Source organism: Trachypithecus francoisi, unplaced genomic scaffold (assembly GCF_009764315.1).
Source record: "Trachypithecus francoisi isolate TF-2019V2 unplaced genomic scaffold, Tfra_2.0 Lachesis_group5, whole genome shotgun sequence".
In the NCBI taxonomy this organism is placed as follows: domain Eukaryota; kingdom Metazoa; phylum Chordata; class Mammalia; order Primates; family Cercopithecidae; genus Trachypithecus; species Trachypithecus francoisi.
The window spans coordinates 80,349,072-80,362,888 of NW_022681470.1; the positions used below are offsets into that span (position 1 = coordinate 80,349,072).

General features: G+C 35.9%; 1 protein-coding gene across 5 annotated transcripts in view; it reads left to right on the top strand.

The window, feature by feature from the left end:
* Positions 1–13,817, top strand: part of DISP1 (dispatched RND transporter family member 1) — a 206,707-nt gene that overhangs the window by 127,064 nt on the left and 65,826 nt on the right. Inside the window, exon 1 of one of the 5 annotated variants that reach the window (XM_033195280.1) lies at positions 3,830–3,979. The exons of the other annotated variants lie outside the window; for them this stretch is intronic. The gene's annotated coding sequence lies outside the window, so the exon portion shown is untranslated. Of the gene's footprint in view, positions 1–3,829; positions 3,980–13,817 lie in introns of those variants that run through there. 5 annotated transcript variants of the gene reach the window in all.

A 13,817-nucleotide genomic window follows, 5' to 3' on the forward strand; every position in this document is an offset into this window, starting at 1 on the left:
CCCAGGCTGGAATGCTGTGGCCGGATCTCAGCTCACTGCAAGCTCCGCCTCCCGGGTTCACGCCATTCTCCTGCCTCAGCCTCCCGAGTAGCTGGGACTACAGGCGCCCGCCACCTCGCCCGGCTAATTTTTTTTGTATTTTTTAGTAGAGACGGGGTTTCACCGTGTTAGCCAGGATGGTCTCGATCTCCTGACCTCGTGATCCGCCCGTCTCGGCCTCCCAAAGTGCTGGGATTACAGGCTTGAGCCACCGCGCCCGGCCGTATCACTTTTTTAAAAGTACCAAGTGTTGTGCGTCTCTGGCCGGCTCTGGTCTCTTTTTCCCTCCCCCATGCCCATGTCTTCCTAATAATGAAGAAAGATACCTAAATAGTAGGATCTAAGACAAAAAGGATACTGTTTTCAGAAAATATTAGAACACTGTAAGGTCACTAGTACTTTTCACTTTGAATAATATATTGAGAAACATATTGAAGTAATTGGGAATAATATTTATTTATAAAATAATTGTGTCCCATGTGACAATACCAAAAGTGTACTTTAACTTGTCTATTTTTACATGGACCCCAAATGTTTAAATGAAGTGATTAGACATACAAATCTGTAATTTTGATTAAAATGTAAATAAGAATTTACAAGTTCTGAGTTAGAGAATACAGGTCTTTGGTTTTTGTGACACTTTATTTAATTTAAGGGATTTCTTTATAGGATCAACAACTCTAGAACCTTTGTTTGCATTTCTTGAAAGGAAAAGCACAGTGAAATAGGATTAGCTGCTTTAATAAAGTGAACCAAAATACTGTTCAGATGATCAAAGAGTGTTAAAATACCTTCATTTTTATTTTAATTCTTTAATTCCTTTTTGTCATGGGAATTTTTGGTATTATAACATTTGGCATACATATGACATGAAATCAGCATACCCTAAGATTTTAGGGACTGACTCCTTTAATATGTTTCCTCAAGTAAATATTTCACTGCTCCTTTTCCCTGTCCTCTTCCTCCCAAGACTGGCTCTGTTTTAGGTGAATTAGGAGATACAGGGATGAAAGTTACCTTTCCTACCCTCTAGGAGTTCAGACATACGATGGTTCTTAAAATGTGGGTCCCAGAACAGCAGCAGCAGCAGCATCCTGAGGACTTATTAGCAAAGCAAATTCTCAAGCCCTACCCCAGACCTTCAGAATCAGAATTTTGGGGGATGGGACTCAGGAATCTGTTTTCAGCAGCCCTCCAGGGAATCCTCCTGCACACTCAAGTTAAGAACCACTGGTCTAACGACCAGGACTTTATACCTTCCTAATTTTTAAAATTGAGATATAAGTCACATACCAAAAAATTCACCATTTTAAAGTAGACATTTCAGTGGTTTTTAGTGTTTTCACAAGACTGCGCAAACATCACCATTATCTAATTCTATAACATTTTCACCATCCAAAAATAAGCTCCATACCTATTTGCAGTCACTCCACCCCTGTCTCCACCCCTCAGCGCCCAACAACCACTAACCTACATTTTGTCTCTATGGATTTGCCTCTGCTGGATATTTCATATAAATGGAATCATAAAATATGTGGCCTTTTGTTTCTTTCACTTTACACAGTGTTTTCAAGGTTCATCCGTGTTGTAGCATGTATCAGTGCTTCATTATTTTTATGGCTGAATGATATTCCATTGGATAGATGTACACATGTTGTTTATCCACTCATCAGTTAATGGATATTTAGGTTGTTTCTACTTTTGGCAGTTATGAATAAGGCACTATGAACATTCATGTACAGGTTTCCATATGAACATATTTTCTCTTGGGTATATACAGGCAGTTCTCATTTGTGGTAGTTTTGTTCATAAAGTCACTGCAAACACTGAATTAGTGAATACTGAATTACTGGTTCTCGGAGAAATACAGGATTAGGTTCTTGTAAGATTCTGGTCACATTTTCATCGATTGATCAATATATAACCTTGTTTTATGTGTGTTTCTTTTTAAAGGCATCTTATATTTATTGCTGATTCATTAACATTGAGTGCATGCCTAACAGCGCCATAACTCATGCCTGAACAAAGCGGCTTACCTAACCAGGTATATTTTCTGTGTGTGACAAGGCCTGTCACAGCCTTCTTGCACTTAGAAAGAGTAGACAGCACTTCAGCATTATACTTGGGGGCTATTTGAAACAGTGAAATCACCAAAAAAAGCACAAAATATGAAAAACGTGGCACTAAATCAACCGGAAAAGGGAGACTTGTTTACAGTATGAGAGCCAAACACGAGAGGGTAGTCTTGTTTGGGTGACTCACATTTTTTACCACTCTGCCGATTCACATGTCTGAATGACTGTGAAAGCACCATGAGGATTATTTGGGGGTTACAAATAATTTATAGTGAATAATCATATTTGCAAATACAGAATCCACAAATAATGAGGATCAACTGTACTGGGAGTGGAATTGCTGGGTCATATGGTGGTTCTATGTTTAATATTTTGAGGAATTACCAAGCTTTTTTTTTTTTTTTTTTTTTTGCAGAAGCTAAAGCATGTTATATTCCCACTATCAGTGTTTAAGGATTCCAATTTCTCCATGTCCTTGGCAACACTTGTTATTTTCTGTTTGTTTGGAACAGAATGGTGAATGTGAAGTGGTATCTAATAAGATACCACTTATAAGTGGTTTTGATTTGTATTTCCCTAAATCACCAATGACGTTGAACATCTTTTCATGTGCATATTGGCCATTTGTATTTCTTCTTTAGAGATGTGTCTATTCAAACACTTTACCTCTTTTAAATTGGATTATTTGTCTTTTTATTGTTGAGTTGTAAGAGCTTTTAAATATATATTCTGAATACTAGACTCTTAGATAAATGACTTGCAAATATTTTCTCCCATTCTGTGTTTTCATTTTCTTGATCATGTCTTTTGATCTTCAAAAGTTTATCTTGATGAAGTCCAATTTTATCTATTTTTTCTTTGATTGCTTATGCTTTTGAAATTTTTGAAACTGCTATCCTCATGTAGTTACTCAGTACATCCTGCTAAAAGAATTGCATACACATTTTTATTACCAAAGTCATGAAGAGTTAGATTTCACGGTTTCAATAAATTATAACTTACTTGCTAAGGGATGTCGTTTGTAAATTTAAACCATTTGTTTGTAGTATTTAAGAGATTTTTATGTTGTGGTTGTGAGATTTTAAATACTGGCATCATGAGGGCCAACACTTATAAAAAGCAGTGTCAAAGTTATTTAACAAACTGCTGTTTTTGTTTGGAAAATTGAAGAAAAATACTTAAAACTGCTCTAACATTTTAAAAGAAGATTCGCCTCTTTTTAAAACCATGAACTTTCTGTCCTAAAAGTAGGGTCTCAAGCTATTTTGTGAAAGAACACAGGAATCCCTGGAACTTGGAAATAAATGCAGATTGGTGTTTATTTATGTTATTTTAAATGTAGTAGCACTGTGTGTTAGAAAACTGAATCTGTAACACTTAAGTCAAGCTAAGCAAGCAAATAATATCAGCTAACATGGCTTTAATCTACTAAGTAACTTAAAATCCAAAAGATCAAAGGAAGTTTTAACTAAAAACAGTCCTTCATGCAATTTCCCTGTGGAAGCAGGAAAAGGCTAGAAATTACATGTCACCTTCATATCCTGGCTTGCTGACCTTGTGCTCAGATCAAGCCCCTCTGTATGCCAGCTGTTACCATTATTAAGACCTTGCCCCAAGGGGTTAAGTAGGAGAAAAACTCTCCTGTCCTATTGGAGAGCAAACACTGAAAGTTCCAGCCCCTAACATGCCTAATTCAAAGCAATCTGCATGTGCTTGTCATTCAGTCTGTCCTGCCGCTCTGTGGAGCTGCTCCTGCCAACTCATTGCTTTCTGCTGTGCTGTGATCCTGCAGTCAGTTGCCGCTGTTGCTACTGCAATCATTTGCACCAAACTGAGCCAGAGAAGTTCCCTCTTTTAACATAAAGGTAATACATTTACTCTTGCTCTGTGAATATGTGTGTGAGAAATGCGTGTGAATTTGTTATTTTAGGAGAATTTATTTAAAAACTGAACTTTGTTTCTAGGATTGTATTTAAAATTCCAGCTCACTGGTTTTTTTTCCCAGTGTAAACTTTGAACGGCATTTGGCATTTTAACACATTAAAATCTTGTGAAGTTTATTTAAATTGTAGTCTAACACCGTAAGGTAAGGCCAGCCATTTCTTAAGTTTATTAAAATGTCATGTCTTTGTGAAGCTGGAAGGAAACCTAAGCTTTAAAGAAGTTTGTTTCATACTTTGAGATTCTTATTTAACTACTATCTAAATCAGAAAATTTTGAAAATATGTGCTTGCCATTACTAGATGATTGAAAAATAAAAGTAGCGTTGTAGGAATCACATTAGTCACTTTTGTGAATTAAATGTTATAATAAAATAGAGAATTATTAGCATCTTCCCTCCTGCAAAGAGAGTAGTTTGGTGAAGATACCCTCTTGTGAACTAAACTTCAACAGCAAGTAATTCTTATCAGAGTTCATTTCAGATACACAGCTTGGTAAAGGCCTTCAAGCTATGTTTTAGTTGTTTAAATGTTTCATGCATTATATGGTAACTACAATAGTGACTACATTATGACTGGATTTACTGTTTAAAGTACAAGTCAAATATATTTGCTGTATTGACTTTTGCTTAAAATGAGAATGGATAATTTATTTGCAACTGGTAGAAAAATTCAAATTAGTTTAACGTGAAATATGTTTATGTTTGGTGTAAAATATACATTAAAAATTAAACAGAGAAATTTAGTGAAAACAGAGTATTTCTTGCATATCACTGATCACAAATGACTTTATTCAATGATAATCCAAGAAATAGAGAACATACTTTACAATTTGCTAAAAAATTTTACAAATAGGTATTCTTGTGGAACGAAAAAGAATGAAACGTGTCCTTTTTACCCACAAGAAGGTTATTTTAGATCATACTATTTATAATTAAGAAAACTACAGTTCCCTTTGATGGCTGGGAAATCACTAAACTATGTAAATAACCTCTAAATTTATGAGTGTTTCACTTGCAGGTAGTGGGTTTTCTACTTCCCGTGGTTTTAATATCTGGTGACACACTTCTACTTTCTAAAATGTTAAAACTCTTTTTGCATTATTTCATGTTTTTTTTTAGTCTTGCATCTCCAATAGATTATCTTAGATTGCTTTTATTGCCAACATATCAAATATTGGGATATTTTATTGATTTTACTTTATTTGGAACTTTTTGTTTTAGTATTAAAAAAGATATTTTTATGTATCTTCTATGCATCATATAGCTCACATCTTAGACCTCAATTTTAGAATTGTTATCATGAACTATTTGCATTATGAAAAAATGTGTAATGTTTTCAGTGTCTGAAATGATTGACCTACAAAGTAGTTTAGAAAATACATGTTTACCTTAATTCAGTCTGGGAAATATGTATTATAAAGTGGATTCATCCAAAATTTAAATCTAATCTCACTTGCTTTGCAGTTTATATTGAACCGGTTGAGCCTTTGGGGGAAATCTGCTTTTCAGTATTTGCTATGCATCACTTCTTTACCTTCTGTTCTAACTGCTTTGAGTACTGGGGCTGGATCTGAGCATTCTTGCTGTATGATTCTTATAATTCAGTGTGGATGATGGACAGCCTTGACATACAGATGATATGAACATTTTCTGTTTTTGAAAAAATGCAATTCCTGATTACATTCTAACACAGGAAGCAAAACCGAGTTGTTTAGGATCAAGACATGTGAGCTCCTTAGTCTATCAGCCTCTTGGAAAAAATATAAGACAGAGCAACTAAAATAAATTAGAAAAGCTAGACTCGGAAAAGATGGTGGCTTTTTGTTCTCTCCTTCTTGATTTCTATTCTCTTATTTTAATCACTATTAAACAGGCTTATGTATTACAGGCTCATATTTAGATTCCAAGAAAACTGTATAAGGAACCTAGTAGGTGCTTACCAAAATGATTGCTAAATAAGGACATTTAACTGAAAAATATGATTTAATTACCTTTGTAAGCAAACAAGAATCCCACACAATAGTAAATGTAATTTCAGGTTATCTAATATATACAAGAAAGCAAACAGCAGAACTCATGAGCATTTATAGTAATAATTTAAGGAATAGAGAAAGATTTATAAAAGTTGCACCCAGGCTCTTATTAAGAGTTAATTTACTGATTCAATTCAAGTAAGAATAAAGTCTTTATAAATTTGATGTTTTTCTAAGCTTGAAGCAAATCTCAGAGTTTTCTTTAATTGTGTTTTATACAAATACCTTGAGTGATGTTTCCCAAGTTGCTCAGTAGACTAAAGGATTCTCATAAGACATTATTTGCTGGACTCTGCAGGGAAGAACCCATTTGGAGAGCTGCTCTAGGAAATTTGATTTGCTACTTCTCAAACTTCACAAAACAGCAGGGAGTGGGGCTTGGTATTAGATACTAAACATTTGTGGGAAAAGTTTAGATAATTCTAAGTGTGGTATTAAAAAACAACACACTACTGTCTAAATCAAACAATTTTTAAGTGCTTTATGGTGATTGATCTCAGTTTTTGGCTTTATGAAGGACATTTTAAAAATTCTCTCACATTCTTTTGCCTAACAATGTGTGGGAGTAAAATTTTCTTAGTTTGATTTACCTCAGTGATGTTTTTTTCCCCCTTTGGGTTGCTAAGTTTTGAGGTTTTGAGATGTGTGAAGTATTAAACATGCATGGTATCTTTTAGACATGCTTGTGATGTGTTCAACAACATTTGTTTTTTTTTTTTTTTTTTTTTTTTTTTTTTTTTGAGGCGGAGTCTGCTCTGTCGCCCAGGCTGGAGTGCAGTGGCCGGATCTCAGCTCACTGCAAGCTCCGCCTCCCGGGTTCCCGCCATTCTCCTGCCTCAGCCTCCCAAGTAGCTGGGACTACAGGCGCCCACCACCTCGTCCGGCTAGTTTTTTGTATTTTTTTAGTAGAGACGGGGTTTCACCGTGTTAGCCAGGATGGTCTCGATCTCCTGACCTCGTGATCCGCCCGTCTCGGCCTCCCAAAGTGCTGGGATTACAGGCTTGAGCCACCACGCCCGGCCAACAACATTTGTTAAGCTCAGTAATATGATCCTGTTTCTACTGGGGAAGAGCTATAGTGATACAGATAGATTGCTCAGTTGTAAAGCTGCCCATTTTGTGATTTTAGTTGAGACAAAATAGTTTCAAATGAAATCTCATGGCCTAAAGACACACCTATCACATCTTAAGAATCCTGTTTATTAACAAACCATCTTGTAATTCTTATTTGGTGGGTATGTGAGGCTAAATAAGAGTCCTGGTATCTGCCGACTGTCTAACCTTAGAATTGGAAAGTTTAAGATGCTTAAAATGCCACCAAAAATGTTTTGTTTTGTTTTTTTTTTTCCTGGCATGGAACTTTAGGGAACATGCTCTTTTATTAGAGGATCTTGAGCCTTCATTTTAGAGACTGACCAGACATTGAGGACATACTTTTTCTTGAGTGTTAAATAAACTCATTAGTCAAATTAGCTACTTCCCAAATTTTCTTCAAAAGATTAATAAATAATAAAGGCTTTATGGCAACTTGTTTCATATTTCCACAACATTGTTCCACATGTCTGCACTGTTGTCTTGCTTGAGCTAGTATCTTACTAAGGCTTTCTCCTTGCTGCACCCTTGTCCCCACCCTTCCAGCTTAAGAAGTACTGCAGATGAAATCTCTTTTCATTGTAACAAGAGCAATAAAAAAAAAAAGTAAAAATAGCATAAACTTAGAGTGCCAAGTCCAACTGTTTTCTAATATGCAACAATATTCTGCATTTCAAGCAATATTTTCGGAATGTTGAATATTTTGAGTGGCAGTTGCTTGCTCTTGTAAGTTGATCAGCATTAATTATGTAAAGTATAAATCAGTGGCTCTCAGCTCTGACTGCACGTTAAAATTACCCAGTATGCTTTAAAAAATGCTAATGGCCACACTTCGCTACAATATGAATTAAATCAGAACCTCAATCTCTGGGGCCAGGACCCTTTTATCATAATTTTTAAATATTACTGCAGTGATTCTGATGTGCAGCCAGGGATGAGACTACTGTGATAGACTTGTAATTTTATGAATATTCATATTTAATGCATACCTTAAGACTTGTAGCAGAGCCTAGTTAAATGTTTTGGCTAGTTTTGGGGTTAGATAACTGCTTATATAGGAGAACTTTGTAGAATTTTTTTAAAGTGACCATTGTTTGACATCCCTGATTATGGAAAGTTTCTCTAGTTTTATTTTGTATATTTTTGGTTATACAGTTTCACATAATTCTCCAAACTTAGGGTTCAAAAGAAATTAGTGCAGCTTAATGGAATTTAAACTCATCTGAAATAGAAGTGCAAAGCTGTAAGAAGTCTCCCCTACCTCTTTCTTTCCAGCATTGATGCTTATGGGTACGGTACTTATAACTGAGTGTGGAGAGAAGTAGTGAATATTACATGGAATGATAATTTTTGTGGATGAACCTGGAAAAGAGATCTCTGAAAAGTGCTTTCATAATTGCAATATTGTGAGAGTGCTCTTGAAATATGTATTTAGGAAGATAAGTGTTTATGCTAAATGGAGAATATCACTGATATCACTTATCTGAGATTGAAAGAGGTAAACTTCATTTTATACCCACATTTCTGTTCCCACATAGACCAAAGGTACATTGGATGTAAAACAAAATGAGAAAAATGAAATTGATGTTTCTACAACCCTGAAATTTCTATCACTCGCCCCTATATATGAAAATTTCTGCTTTGACAACCTAACTCATTTCTAGCAGTAGTACTGCTTTCCAGATGTAGGGCTTTCAGATTTGTTATGGCAGATGCACTGCAATATCATTAAGGTTATTTTACTTTCATATTTTTTGTTGTAACTCTAGGGGGAAACTTTATCTGGAAACTTTAATTTTTCTTCTGTATCATTAAGCTGTTTGTAAATACCATGAATATTGAAACAAAACATTTACAGTTTATCCATATATCTTAGTGCCTCTATCAATATATATCATGTATGTAATTATATTAATAGAGGTTATCTAAAAACGTTAGGTGTATTTCATTTTCAAAGGTGGTGCTTATCATCAGAAGTTGAAGCTACCCATAAATTGAATAGTGAGAACAGTATGTTCTCATTGTAAAAGAATGCTAACCTTCATTTCCATATTTCCTGGAACTCAGTTTGCTTTCTCCTAGTGTGGCAGAAAGCTAACTAATACCTAGTAGGCTTTTATGAAATACATATTTAGTGGTATAGATCTTCAAATATATAATGTTGTTTGTTTCTTTGGGAAAATGGCTTTCAACTTATTGCAGTTTATGCTTAAGGAGAATACTAGAATTAACACCTTATTTTTGTATAGTCCTTTGCAATATACAAAATGTTTACGAGTGATTTGGTGAAGCTATTTATAAGTATTCTCATGAAGGAGAGTTTAACAGTAGAAAGTTTACAAACTTAAAGGAAAATAAGAAAATGTAATTTGTCTCAGAAGGGAAAAAGACTATATTTCTTTATTTAAGACCGTCCTTTCTAGTTCCTTACAAGTGTCTGATTCTTTCATTAAAGATACAGATTTTGCTGTAACGTCACAATTACATTATTCTTAGTCAATATACTACATAACAACAAAGATCAATCCATTGCCTCGCTTTTTCAAGTTTGCATAATATGATATATGGATGAATAACACCTTTCCTTAATTTAGTGAAATATGTCTCTGACACTCTCGATTGCTGAATTGTACCTTTTAAAACAATCTTGGGAAATATCAAATTCATAGGCTACTTTTCATGTGGACCTTCAGACAGAATTTTACATCAGTAGCCTCTTGTGGTCCTATAAAAGCTAGTTGGACTTAGCATTGCTCTAGAGGCATCTTGAGGTAGTAGAAAAGCCTTACCTTTAGAGTCATACTGGTCTGAGATTGAATCATGTGATTTGGATTAGTTACTTTAATATTTTTGATTCTCAGTTTTCTCTGTAATGGGTTTAATAATAAATTCATAGGGGTATTGTGAAAAAAGTGACTTGATATAGTGAGATGATTTTTTAAAAATCTAAATAGCCCTTTGAAGGGAAAAATATTCCTAGAGACAAAACTTGCCTGATTTGGCTTCTACATAGCCCCTCTACAGAAATGCTTACAGTTCTTTATCAATTTCTGTTGGCATTTAGAGCAGCTACTTATTTCTCTGGCCATAACACTAAATGTTAATAGGCCAACATGGTACCAGTAATCAGAAATTAGTCCATCATTTTAGAATAAGCATGAAGCAACTGTAGAGGAACCATTTCATATTAAAACAGGTTTGGTAAATAATGGATACAGGTATCCCCAGACTGCCTTTATACCTGATGTAAAGAAAGACTTAAGGTCTCTTTATATATCCATCTTTTAATATCTAGTGCCACTTGAGAGGGAAAAATGTGTGTCTCAGTTAACTAGGCAGGTGCTTCAGTCCGTGTATATGAGTTGCACTAAAGAGATCAAAATCCTAACAGCTGTTGTTTGCATGTACGAAAAACAGTTTGGGAGTCATGATACAAGCCATGATTAAACTTGATTATCGATTAGAACCTCTATTGTTAAATTTGTTACATTTTTCTGCCTTAAATAGAAAAATTGGCCTTTATTTCTGTCAGTTGTTAACATTCCCTACTTATTTTTGTTCATTCTGATTTAATTGTGCGTATCTTGCCATACCTGAGGTATAATTCTCTTGTAGTCTCCTCACCTAGTTTGTGGTTTTCTCTTACTATGCAAAATATGTTCCAGGTATCAGCAGTATGGACATGTTGTTGGAGACTTGTCGCCCTACCCCTGATGTACTGCATCAAATCTTTATTCTAACTGCATCTCTAGGTGATCCTCATATTTGGAAGCCCTGGTTTGGTGTTTTGTATTTATCTAATGAAACTGCTATAGGGAGCATGACTCTTCTGAAAAAGATGGTTGGCTACAACAAGGGATCTTGTTGGTGATCCAGTCTTGGTATTTATTCTTGTTTGCTATTAGGAATCTGGTGAAGCAAAGAGTTATTCTAAAATACATCATGTGAGTGTACAGAATACAGTTTATCAGAAAGCTCTCAAAACCTTGACATCATGCTTCCTAGCTTCACCATTTGTCATCAGTGTGTGACTTTGAGCACCTTACTTAGAATCTCTGTGTTGTTTTCTCTTGCAAAATGGAGTGGTAATGCCTGCCTCCCGGCCCCCAGTTTTTCCAGAGGGCTATTAGGAGGATCAACTCAAGTGAGATCATTTGTGAGAAAGTGCTTTGGAAATAGCAAAGAGGTGTACAATTGTAACAGTTGATGGGGATGAAAATGGTGTTCCTTTAGGCTATATGATCCCTGTGTTTGTTAAGGATAGTGATGGCTTTGCTAAGTGGTTACTGTGGTAATTGGAACACATCTGTGTATTCTCTTCAACAGTACATTTAGATTTCACATTGGCAGTTTTCTGGCCCCACTAGCAGTTCTGACCGCCAATTCGAAGTAGCTGCTATGAGGTTTTCTTAACGCTATTTGTATTCTGGGAGCCATCTAGTTTGATTGCATCCTTTGTACAAATTGTGTGTCATTAACATATTTTGGTGTATGATGCAGTCATGTGCCACATAAGGACATTTTGGTCAGTGATAGACCACATATTCCATGTTGGTCCCATGTTATAATGGAGATGAAAAACTCCTATGGCCTAGCCATGGTAACACTATGGAGTGCAGCACATTACCTTTTTATGTTTAGATATGTTTGTCATTTTTTATTATTTATGTTTAGATATGTGTAGTAGACAAATCCCTGCATTACAGTTGTCTACAGTATTTAGTACAATAACATGCTGTATAGGTTTGTAGCCGAGGAGCAATAGACCACGCCATATAGCCTAGCTGTGGCTACAGCATCTAGGTTTATGGAAGTCCACTGTGATGACCACACAATGGTGAAATCCCCAGATGACCCATGTCTCAGGACATGTCCCCATCCTTAGGTGATATGTGATTGTCTGTTGACAAATGAAAGTATCGTAATCCTGACAGCATTTTCAATGAGATGCAACTTTTTGTCTGAAGCATTATTATTTCCATTTATTATATATTTGTATATTTCCTGAGTTCCAAACAAGAGTCGATGTCATTATTTTGAACCATCTAATCACATGAACTCTGATACTTTTCTCTTTACAATTCAGTATGATTGAAATGTCTCTCTATGTATACACATATATAGATATATAGATACATATATAGAGATGTATATACACATATATACATATGTAGATATATATACACACATATATACATATACAGATATATATACACATATATTTTATATATATATATATTTTTTTTTTTTTTTGAGACGGAGTCTTGCTTTGTCACCCAGGCTGGAGTGCAGTGGCGCGATCTCAGCTCACTCCAAGCTCCGCCTCCCAGATTCACGCCATTCTCCTGCCTCAGCCTCCCAAGTTGCTGGGACTACAGGCGCCCGCCACCACGCCCGGCTAATTTTTTGTATTTTTTTTTTTTTTTTTTTTGAGGCGGAGTCTCGCTCTGTCGCCCGGACTGGAGTGCAGTGGCCGGATCTCAGCTCACTGCAAGCTCCGCCTCCCAGGTTTACGCCATTCTCCTGCCTCAGCCTCCCGAGTAGCTGGGACTACAGGCGCCCGCCACCTCGCCCGGCTAGTTTTTTTTTGTATTTTTAGTAGAGATGGGGTTTCACTGTGTTAGCCAGGATGGTCTCGATCTCCTGACCTCGTGATCCATCCGCCTCAACCTCCCAAAGTGCTGGGATTACAGGCATGAGCCATGGGCCCCTCTCTATACTTCAATATATCAATTTACTTTTGTTACATATTATACAAGGGTATTACAAGGGGTGTGTGTGTGTATACATATATATATGTATGTATACATACATAGTGTTATATATACAAGGGTATTAACATTCTTGTGTTATATAGCCCATTATGGTTTTCAAAACATTTCTACCTTCTCACAGTAATCCTATGAAATGTATATTTTAAAATTTAATCAAAAGATGGTTTTTGGCCCCAAAACTGCTAAATCATTCTGGACATTAAAATGTTGGCTAAAAAGGTAAAATAGGGGATATGAGATTAGAGGCTTTGAATTTATTAATATTGGCGTGTTATATTCATGAACAGCAGGAAATGCACTAAAATATCTTGGTGTGGGCCCATCACATCTCAAGCCAATGCTTCAATAATAGCTTGCTTTTTTTTTTTGGCATTCTCCTGTGTGTTATGGCCCTGGGAGAACAGGCGATTTCAACAATAGCTGTTTTTTGTGTGTGGTTTTTTTTGAGACAGGGTCTCACTCTATTACCCAGGCTAGAGTGCAGTGGTATGCTCTCAAGCTCAGCGCAGCCTTCATCTCTTGGGGTCAAGTGATCCTCCCATTTCAGCCTCTCAAGCAGCTGGAACTACAGGTAAGCAACACCATGCTCAGCTAATTTTTAAATTTTTTTTAGAGAAAAGGTCTCACTATATTTTCAGGCTCATCTCAAATTCCTGGGCCCATGCAGTCCTCCTGCCTCAGCTTCCCAGCGTGCTGGGATTACAGGCATGAGCCACGGTGCCCAGCCTCAATATGTCTTTTAAAGTTACTCATTATATTTTACCCAAAACCAATTTTAAACTTTCACTATAAATATTACTATCACTGCATTCATAATCATGTACCATTACACTTATCACAATAGTTTGACAAATGTAAAGGT